The sequence below is a fragment of the Calliphora vicina genome, chromosome 1 (genome assembly GCF_958450345.1).
Source record: "Calliphora vicina chromosome 1, idCalVici1.1, whole genome shotgun sequence".
Classification (NCBI taxonomy): Eukaryota; Metazoa; Arthropoda; class Insecta; order Diptera; family Calliphoridae; genus Calliphora; species Calliphora vicina.
Genome location: NC_088780.1, coordinates 55,034,808 through 55,046,816, shown reverse-complemented (window position 1 = coordinate 55,046,816; position 12,009 = coordinate 55,034,808).

The window sequence follows — 12,009 nt, the reverse complement described above, 5'->3', positions numbered from 1 at the left end:
CAATCCGAATACGAATAGGTATCTTACAGATACAGAAACATTATAAATCACTTCACTTCTACTGCCGCTGTTTTGCTTTCTTTGTCAAACCCACAAACCCACTGTTCGAGTAAATGATGTTGGAAATAAAATACAAGAATTTGCGGTTGTTAATTTCTTCTTCTCTACATTTTTCTCTCTTTCTTCTTATGAATAAATCTCGTTATTGTACTCAATATATAAGTCTACAAAGTAAGTACAAAACCAGCAACAACAACTATAATATAATACACTCCTCTAAATCCATAAATAAGCTTTAAATATCTATCATATAAAAATAGTATAGTAAGTACTCATCTCAATGATGAACAATATTTGAGAGGGCTTATGGATCTGTAGTATAGAGGATCATAGAGGTCGTATATGGAGTAATTTTAATTTTATAAGGTTTCTACAGATAAGTAAATTATGATATATGGTTAATTGTAAATAATGGTGTATGGTAATTGATTTCTATTGCGATCAGGTCCAAAAGACATTCTAACTTGGAGTTATTCTGGACGCCCGGCCATGCATACCCGACAGCTACGTTGCAGATAAGCTGGCTAAAACTAGTTATCATTTGTTAGACCCCTTTCACACTAGGTAATTTAGTTGCGCAAGTCTCTTGTGCAACAACAAAACAGCATGCTAAATTTTCTTCTCCTTAACCCGACATTACCTCTGTCATCAACCAACACAAGAGACTTGCGCAACTAAATTGCCTAGTGTGAAAGGGATCTAAGCAGAAGAAATTGGCTTGAATTTCGCATTCATGTAGTAACTCCTCTGTACACTGGAAACTTTTAGGTTCTACGCAGATCAGATGATCTAATATGACTATGTACTCGACGCTTCTATGGTACCTTCTATGACCGCCGAAGTTTGGTTGCTCTGTTGACGATATCACATGATTGCACATGCGAGGAGATTGAATATACCTTTTAATAATTATTATGGAAGTTGTCATGATGAAGCGGAGTCGGTGAAACACCTCATCAGTCTTTGTCCTGCTCTTGGCTATTGGAATATGTAATAAGCTATCCGCTTCTTCATGACATAAAGGATCTATTAGTGGATAATGCAATATGGATTTGTTTGCAAAGTTTCTGATTTGGATACCGAAACATTTTGGGTATCTCAACGGAACCAGATTTATAACTAGCACTGGCTGCCTTTATATCCTAACCTAAACTTTTGAAAGTTGATCAGTCGTTTTCTGTCCCTATAACCCAGTGGAAATCAATTTATCTTATTCGCCTACCAGAAAAAAAGCTTATTGTTTTTGTAATATAATATAAATTGCTGAAATTCATTTTTAAAATTTCTGAAATAGAATTACAACTGGAAATGCTGAGGTAGAATGACTTGATGCTAATTTAAATTTTCAGTTCTTAAAGAAATTATAAGACAATATGATTTGAAAATGTTCTCTTCCGAAACGAATTACTAATTTTGTCAAGATTTAACTTATTCAGAACTTTTGAATTTTTTTATTAAAATTATATGTATAAGGTATTGGAATTTTAACGATTATTTTATATATTTTGTATGTTTTTGACATAATTTAGAACAAAACTAATGTGAACTTAAATGCACTGACTCCTTGGTCAGCCTAACACTGGGACTACAAGGTCATCTGTATAAGGCGGTTCATCCAACATTGAAAAATTGCAAAGAAAAAAAACAATACTCTTAAGAATGATATCGGGCTTTCCATGGTACATACATAGGGATCTCAATGTTCCAACAATACGCGAGGATATCAAGTACTCGAATAGTAACTACATGGTGAATCATCCAAATCTCCTTGCAAGAGAGCTGCTATATTTTGAGTGACACAGATGCTTAAGAAGAACTAGCCTAATCATGTTATTCGTGAACCATTTTGTTTGGATGTTGCAGTGACAAGTACAACGTTATTAATATTTTAGTATAAGATTTCAACACTTATTTTAAATTTATAAACAGAAAGATTCAATAAAGAATAAGAAAAAGTAAATTAAACGATTTTGCAAAGTTGTTTTTAATCTTTTTCTTTATTGAATCTTTTTTTTGAGAAATAAGTATTTAGTATTAAGTTGTTATTGCCACTGCAATGTCCAACATGAGTGCTCGTTAAAATGATTATATAGCCAGATCCAATGTTTTCAATCGCCTCAGTCGCCTATGGGCCTCAAATGACAGCAACTCCTTGGCAAGGGAATTTGGATGAACCAATAGTTTTGAAAGCTAGATTAAACTGAAGATTTTGATCTCCTCGCGTATTATGGGAATATTGAGATCCCTATGGATATTACTATTGCGAATGTGCCGTGGGACACCTGCTATTGTCCTTAACAGGACTGACTGCTTTCTTGAAACTTTTCAACGTTAGATGATGAGGCTGTTCCCCATAGCTGAATGCCGTATAGCCATATCGGTTTTATAATTGTTTTGTACAAAATTACTTTGTATTCCAAGTCTAGAGCAGACCGTGTGTCAATTAGCCAGTACAATTGAACGGACTTTAATTTTATTTGTGTAACCTTGGCTTCAATATGGTGGGTCCATGTTAAACGGCGATCAAGATGGATACCGAGATATCTCACATGGCTCTGTTCTGGAATTTTGATATTATTGATCTGTATGGAAGTGCAACTTTCTCGTCTTAGTGTAAATGTAACGTGAATACATTTTGTTGCATTGACCTTAATTTTCAATTTGTCCAGCTATTTCTCGCTTTACCAAAGGATTTTTTATACACATGATATACGAAAGATCAAAATTTTAAAAAATCGAAAAAACCTTATAAAAAGTTTAAAATGTTTCTATTAAATTCTATAGAACTCTAAAATATGTTCAGTGAATATAAATTTCATTTAAATCGAAACAAAATTAAAAAATTATTAAACCAATAAAAAACAAGTGGTCACCCGGGTGGTTATTGGTAAAGCAAGGTTAAGTTGATTTGTATTTACATGGGAACGTAGTTGGAATTGAGGTTAGTGGGCGACCCGCAAAATAGCTCACCTCGGGCCTACAAAATTTAAAAAATCACCAACAATTCAGTTCTTTTCCGAATATCAATCAATTTTATATTTAGATAGTACTTGAATACCTACAAAAAATACCCTTATATTTATGAGTTATCTCCTTTAGTTCAAGAGATATTTTGTGTTGAAATTTTTTTTTAATTTTCTCCGATTTTTTCGGAAATTTTTCTAAAAATATCAGTTGTATTTTTGTCAAAATTTCAAATAAAATATAAGCATACAACAATTATTTTGTGCCTAAAAAAAGTTTCACTCTTCCATAATCGAAACATCTAAAATAGAGAATTTTACGGTTTTCATGTTATTTCTTTATAGAATACAATTTATTCAGGCTTATTATATATTTTATATATGTTTCCGAAAGAAAACATGACGTAAATGTGTGTCAAATAAAAATTGGTTCATTTGAAGGAACAGATCTCTCCTCAGCTCTATCCAAAAATAGCCAATTTTGAAGAAAAATTTCAGATTTATGTAAAAAGTTCTAAACACCCAAAGCCAATATCCAAATTTTATTACGATATCTATATTCGTTAGAATTTTACACCAAAAATCAAAATCATGAAATTTCAGGTTTTAATTTAATCCTAAAGGTAGGATCACACGATTGCCGCAATGCACCAATTTAATACAATTTTTATTGTGCTGAATTGGGGCCCAATAGAAAAATTGGTCCAATCAAATTCTCTGCAGTCACATGATTGCCTCATTTTATATAAATTTGATTGTCGTAAATTGGCGCAACGGGATTTAGTGGCAATAATTGTCGCATTCCAGTTACACGATTGTTCTAGTTTACGGAACTCAGAGAAACAGTTGTTGTGCTAGATGTTAAATTTAGTTTTGATTAGATAAATGTAAAAGAAATCTATTTATGAAAAAATTATTTGTTAACTAAAAAAAGAAAATTGCGTCGGCCTTAATTATCGTATAAAAAAATTAATAAAGAAATGTTAAAAGATGGGTCAGGGAGTGGCTCACAAAAAGAATATTTCATTTACAAAAATTAATATTAGCGCTAATTGTCTTCTCTAATTACCGCAATCGTGTGATCCTACCTTAAGGATTTCAATAATACCAAATACATAGTGCTTGTATCTTCCCTTCAGGAGACGAACAACATTTTAACAAATTCTTGATATTTTGCAAGTAAAATTTAGTTTTAATTCGATTTTTTATTGAACTTAATATTAAAAATAATATTTATAGCTGAAAAAAGCTATTATGGTTTTCTCCGAACATACATACTTCATTAACTCTTTAGACTCTCTTTGTAATTTTCTTGATGTTGTTATATAACAGAATTGGAATAAATGGAGCTTTTCTTACCAGACCAATATATGAAATAATCATTCATACATATATTGTCTATAAAATTACTCTAAAGCTTGCAATAAAACGTGTATAATAACTTGTATCTTGGGACACAAGCGCGCATATTTGGAATGAGATTTCCCAGATTCCTCCTGAAAAAATTGTATGTCCGACAGAACGCTTTGTAAAATCAAACCGTGTGTTCCGGTTAGTACATTCTACTCGATGTAGATCTGCCGTCCCTGTGTAGGCTCTAAGTGGCATAAATTAATCGTAAACTATAAGATCCCATATATAATTCGTATATTGTTATTAGTGTGACTGAGAGATCTTTCATCTCTTACTACTGAATCTTCGTTCTGGAACGATCCGAGTGTTACTCGGCCAAATATTGTCAACTCAGCAAAAGCTCTAGGGAAGAACTTTCGGTAACAGCAGAGCTTTTACAACAACAATGCTTAGTGTTAAAAACAAGGCGAATTCATACAAGGTGGTGTCAGTTCTACAAAAACAACAATTGGTCTTAACAAATGTCAAAAAACCAAAATGAAAAATTAAACAAATAAGTATTTATACTTAATATAATGTAGATAATTGAATAGTGAGGGCTTTACTTATTTATGTAAACAGTAAATATTTTATTAATAAGCTTAGAATATGTAGATATTTAAATATAAAAACAAACTATGACAGATGTTAGAACCAAAAAGCGAAAAAAAAGTTATCAGCTGTTTGACTGACTCCACCTTGTATAAATTCGCCTTGGTTAAAAATCTATAGGGTTCCAGGAATTTGCTCTCTTTAGCAGCATAGGAAAATAAATGCTAAGGCTTGCTTCCCTCAATAACAGTATCCGCTAATACCGTATAAGTATCTAATGATAATTTTTGAGAAATTATACAGTATTATTTAACGAAGGACTTTAAATGTATATTTGATTGAATTCAAATTTTTCTCTCGATTAACTTAAGCACTTTTCAATGTAGTAGATGCTTTTATTCCATTTTTACTGTTTCAATCATTTATCCCATTTACATCAAATTACAATATAGTACTCACTCTTAAACAAGCTGATATATAACCCATCTAATTTAAGTCACTGATGGACTGTCATCAAGGTCCTTCATAGAAAGCTAAAAATATTAAGTTTTAATTACAATACCTTGGTATTCACTTGGACTTTCTTGGAGTCATCATATAGAAGCCACTGGTTAATCAGTGACCAATCGAAATTAATCCTTAACCCTTTAATGCATATTGTTGCCAATTGTCCAGATTCCAGTTCCACTTAATTTTAGACGAATAAAAGCTTGATACTAATTCAGATTCTAATTCAGAAAAATCAAATGGAGTACGAAAAGATTCAGCTAAAGATGTTCTGAATCAAACTAAAGCTAAAGGAAATGTAATAAATAATAATCAACTAAATATTTGATACTTTATAGAAAAATAAAAGTAAAAATCATGCATTTAAGGGTTAACTATAAGGTCATCCTGTACAAAAGTGGACATATGAAATCCAGTTGTGGGGAAAATCCAGTATTGAACTTATACAGAGGTCCCAATCAGAAATTCGTAGGAATATGACGGCTGCACCATGATATATAAGAAATGAAAACATCCATAGGGACTTACACGCACCGTTAGTTAAGATTGAGTTCAAGAATGTCTGTGAAAAATACATTATGTAATTGCAAAACCAACCGAACTCGCTTGAAAGACTTCTTGCAATGAGCCTAACATGATCAAGACTTCGTAGAGACCATTTGTCCATCAAGGATCACGTTAGTTTTAATTTTAGTTATACGATTTTAGTGTTACGCCTAAGAAAATAAGACATATTCAATAAATAAATCAACGTTAATAAAAATACAATATTTGAAACTTATAGATGGATTTAAAAACTGATTCGTTAAAAAATTAAATTAATTGATTTTGAATAAACGAAAATTTTGATGGAGAAACAAAATTTAACCTATAATAATGGTGATCTTTAATAATACAAAAATTTTTGGTATCGCAGTATGTGTTATCAAAAACATCAAACATGCTGAGATGTACCTTAAAATAAATTCTATCTTACTACTTACATCTGTACAATGTTTAACTTTAATTGTTTTTTTTTAATTTCATTACAAACTTTTTTCTCTTTCTTTACACAAATCATTTTAATGTTTTCTTTTTATTCGAATAAAAAATACTTCCTAAACTTTTAAAATGTAATTAAAGTAAATCCGGAACAGATTCTTATTGTCTCGAACAATAAAACAAAATATATAATTGATAAAAATCCCCACAGAAAATTGAAAAAAATAAATAACTCTCACACTTGCAGACGACACTCACACACACATTCGTACCATAAAGCTCACAGAATTTAATTGTAATAGTTTTAAATCACCTAAAAAAAGATCAACAATGAGAATGAGAATCACCCAAAAAATTATTATGATGATGATGACGATGAACAAAAAAACGGTTAATTTTAATGAGGGTCTTTAACATACACCAACAGCAACAACAACAACAACGAAAGATACACCAAGAAAAAGTCTTTATACCCCAAAAATAATAACCTCAAACTAAAACAGTAGTAAATTGTAAATGAGCAAATAAGAGAATGACTGACTTGTCTGACAAAAAACACCACATGAATGTAAAGAAAATATGGATGTTGGTTGGATGATTGTTTAAATCGGAAACTGTAACTAATTAAGAAAGAAAAAAATCGTCATATAATTAAAGTAGAGAAAAAAGCACACAGTCAAACTGACACACAAACACACACTTAATCACTAAAGTCATGTTAAAGTGGGTCTAAGTTATTAAAATTAATGCTAGAAGCTTTACTAAATATTTAGAAATACGCGCGCGGAAAAGTTTTATGAGAATGAGATTTATGAACAGGTTAAATGATGGTAAGAGATACATATTTTAATGCAAATACGATAAGATAAGATCAACTTCAACTCGAATTTGACGAATATGCAGACACTACAAAGAATAAACCGCTAAGAAAAATGTTTAACGCATTTGGGTAATAGTTGACTGCAATCAGGTCAACACTGCATACGAAGGTGTCTTAATATTTTGATCCAGCGTTACATCGAAATATTTCACATTTAATAATTACATATTAAATTTTTTTTGGCAAAAAAAAATATTTTTTTTAGAAAAATTTCGAAATTTTTGTTTTTATAACGGCACATAAAAATATGTTTAGTACTGCATAGTCGGCAATGCGGCAAGATTCTGTAAATTTTCTGTTTATTGTTGATTTTGAATCCATAAATTTGACTAGTGGAAAAGATGATATATATGTATTATATATCAACGTTAGAGTGTCCCAACAAATTTTTCTGTACGTAATTTTCGTTCTAATAATATATAAAAGGTCTCGTAGTGGGATGCGAGTGGGATAGTATCAAAATAAATGTTCTAACACAAAAATTGCATGTCTTGACTTACAAAATATTTATTTTGATAGATATTCCACTCGCATCCCACTACGAGACCAAAAAGCTCTTAAAGGAATAGACCTAAATTTTCGTTCTAATAAGATATAAAACACAACAATTGGTTAAAAAAAGTTAAAGTTATTAAAAAATCGCCAGGCCATTAACCTGTATCAGGCCACTAGAACAAGAAATGTAGGAACAAAATTAACATATTTTGAGATATATTAAAATAAAAGCTTATTTTTACTTAAAATATATCCATATTTACTTGTACTAGTATAACCCGGTGTACTTCGCTACCCCTACCATAGTAAAATTAAAAAACTATGAATGGATTTCTGATAAAACCTAACTACATATACAAAATATTGAGAATCTCTCTATTATATTCACTTGTTATTCGAAAATAACTAACTAATTTGGTATGGGAGATACCCCTCCACTGCTCTGATCCCACCCATTTTTAAACCTTTTATGTAAATATGAAGCTTTACTTAAACTTTCCTTTATAAGGGAGGGGTAATTCCTACTAAGCTGATCATGCTTAGCTAAACTTCGAACAGGAATCAGGAATAAATTCATTTTTAGCTCACCTGCGTAGAATAGTAATAAATTGATTGATACAGAGTTTAAATACTTTTAGAATTACAGTTCTCCAGATATTCAAAATTAATTATTTACTTTGCCCCACAACCACTAATGCAATCGCGACCAATTTCAGCCAATCTATGTAAAATGGTAAGAGAGCTATGCAGACAAAGTTTGAAGAACCTTGCAATTATTACTTTGTACTTTGTGATAGTTGACTCACCTCCTTTTCGAAATCAATATTTACTCTGTATAGGAGGTGCTACGCCCTCTAATCTTATTCCGTCTATATTTAGCTAAACTACGCACATTAATAAGAAATTAATTCGTAAAAAGTTTAAACACTTTTACAATTATAGTTCTCCAGATATTCGAAATTAAATATTTATTTTATATTGGGTGTGCCACGCCCACTATTCCAATCCCGAAAATTTTCAGTAAAACTATGCAAAATGATAAAAAAGCTATTTAGACAAAATTTTAAAAATCTTGAAATTATAGTTCACAAAATATTTAGAAATAACAATTTTCTTTGTATGGGAGGCGACTCACTATTTGTACCCGTACCATTTTTGATTAAATTTCATGCAGTGATAAGAAATTTATTCGTATGAAGTTTGAAAACCGTCATAATAATAGTTCGCAAATATTATAAAATAACTATTTACTTATGTACAATTACATATTTACCCCCATATGCAGTTTTTAAATTTGTCAAAGGTTTATAAGAACAATTTTGAATGGAAATTTTGTTTTACAAACCTTTGATAAATTTAAAAATTGCTTATGCATATGGGAGTTTCAAAATAAAAAAAACACCTTCAAAATATATTTTTTTAAGTGACTTTAAATTACTAAAGTCTTCTTCTTTGTTTTCTATAACAACTCTCACTTAAAACAGAGCGAAATCAATACAGTTTAATTGTTTCTCTTATTTATTTACAACAACAAATTGGACAAACATGCATTGCTTTGTTTACTTTTTAACTTTAGGTTCACATGTACACATTTTTGCATATGTGTTAGTAACATCTTTAAACGCTTATAACTCCTAAATATTATGATATGAGTTTTTGTATTCGTAGGATACCGTTAACCTATTCGCTGGTATAACCAAAAAAAAAAAAATTTTTTAACGGCAGTTTCAAAACTCCATTTTCAAATTTTTAAAAATGTTGTTAAACAAATTTCAGACTTTATCGAAAACATATCTTGAGACACGTTAATGGCCTGGCGATTTTTTAATAACTTTAACATTTTTTAACCAATTATTGTGTTTTATATCTTATTAGAACGAAAATTTAGGTCTATTCCTTTAAGAGCTTTTTGGTCTCGTAGTGGGATGCGAGTGGAATATCTACCAAAATAAATATTTTGTAAGTCAAGACATGCAATTTTTGTGTTAGAACATTTATTTTGATACTATCCCACTCGCATCCCACTACGAAACCAAAAAGCTCTTAAAGGAATAGACCTAAGCTTTCTTTTGAGCAAAAAAAAATAAAAAAAGGGGCCCTTTTGAAAAAAAGTTCGATTTTGCCAAAAAAAAATCAAAAATTGTATATCTTGAGTTACAAAACATTTATTTTGCTATATATCCCACTCGCATCCCACTAAGCGACCAAATAGATCTTAAAGGACTAGACCCAAGCTTTCATTTGAGCAAAATAAAAAATTTTAAAAAAGGGCCCATTTTGGAAAAAAAGTTCGATTTTGAAAAAAAAAAAATTGAAAAATTGCGTGTTTTGAGTTACAAAAAACATTTATTTTGAAAGATATCAAACTCGCATCCCACTAAGCGACCAAATAGGTCTTCAAGGAAAATATCAAAGCTTTATTTTAAGAAAAAAGGGCCCATTTTGAAAAAAAAAGTTAAAAAAGTTTTTGATTTCGGAAAAAAAATATTAAAAACTTTTTATTTTTTTTTAAATATTTTTTTTCGAAAGAACACATTTTGCCCGTTTTAGGAATTTTGGTATTTGAAAATAAAATGTGTCAAAAATTATAATGCCATTGATTTAAGGACATTTGGATCTACATTATTTTAAAATTTTATTGTAATATCGTTAACATTTAAAAAACAAGTAAGAAAGTATATAATACCCTACACCAAGTAAATGAGTAAAAATATTTGTATATTTGTATATTTGTATATTTATAATGTTACCAGATTAAAATAAAATTCAATCCCTGAAGAAGTTGGAAATAATACCAACGAAACGTCGGATTATATTGAAAATGATATAAATAATCTTTTATTTACATCAAATCACTGACCTTGAAAGCCTGTATATAGGAAACTATATAACTATCTATGGAAATATTTTTCTTTTAAAATATCAATAATTTACATTTTTGAGTGATTTTCGGAAGTGGGCCTTATATGGGAGCTATGACCAATTATGGACCGATCACCATAAAATTAGGTCGTGTGATTTATGTCTATATTAAAGTTAAGCGATTTATGCACGTTAAAGTGATTTTCGGAAGCGGGTCTATATGGGAGCTATGACTAATTATGGACCGATCGTAACAAAATTTGGTGACATGAATTTTGTATATATAAAACTTATTTGGAGCGAAATTTGTGTAGATACATAGATAAATTAAACGTTTATGACCGATAAAGTCCAATTTCGAGGGGACATTTGTATGGGGGCTAGGTGAAATAATGGACCGATTTCAGCCAGTTTCAATAGGCTTGGTCCTTGGGCCGAAAAAGTAATATGCACCAAATTTGATCGAAATATCTACAAAATTGCGACCTGTACTCTGCGCACAAGGTTTACATGGCCAGCCAGCCAGCCAGCCAGCCAACCAGACGGACGGACGGACGGACATCGTTTAATCGACTCAGAAATTGATTCTAAGTCGATCGATATACTTTAAGGTGGGTGTTAGACTAATATTTTTGGGCGTTACAAACATCTGCACAAACGCATAATACCCTCCCCACTATGGTGGTGTAGGGTATAAAAATGGTTAAGATCTTCAACAAAAATGATTCCACAATATAACTCTGACAATAAAAATTCTCTCAGATATGAACATACAACATTTTTTTCAATTAGTATAATGCTACTTCCGATCAAAAAATTAAAATTTTGACCCAATGTAAAAAAAAATTCAGACCAGCTGGACTATAAGTTTATTCTACAATAATGATCTACTCAACATGCCCTTTCAGAATATAGGGTCGCTATTATGTTCCAAAAATGCTGTTGGACAGTGTAATTAGATGTCAAGAATTCGATTTGGAAAATCTAGAATTAGTTAGTTATTTAATGACTAATATCGGAACGATCGAAAATGCGGACATTTGACAACACTAGTCTGAACTTAAAATATAAAAAAGTATGTATTTTATATATTTATGTCTGCGAATCTGTTTTTGTAAGTAAATTGTAGTGTATCCCATACATGTAAAAACACAATAATAATGTTTTAAAGCAAGTATTTATTGTATTTTATTATTATTATTGTTACAACAACAAGAAATTATGGTAAAGTAATAAAAAAATATAAATTACTAGGAAAAATATTGTACTGAAAATGAAATGATAATAAAGACTACTTGCTTGCTAAACAGAAACAAC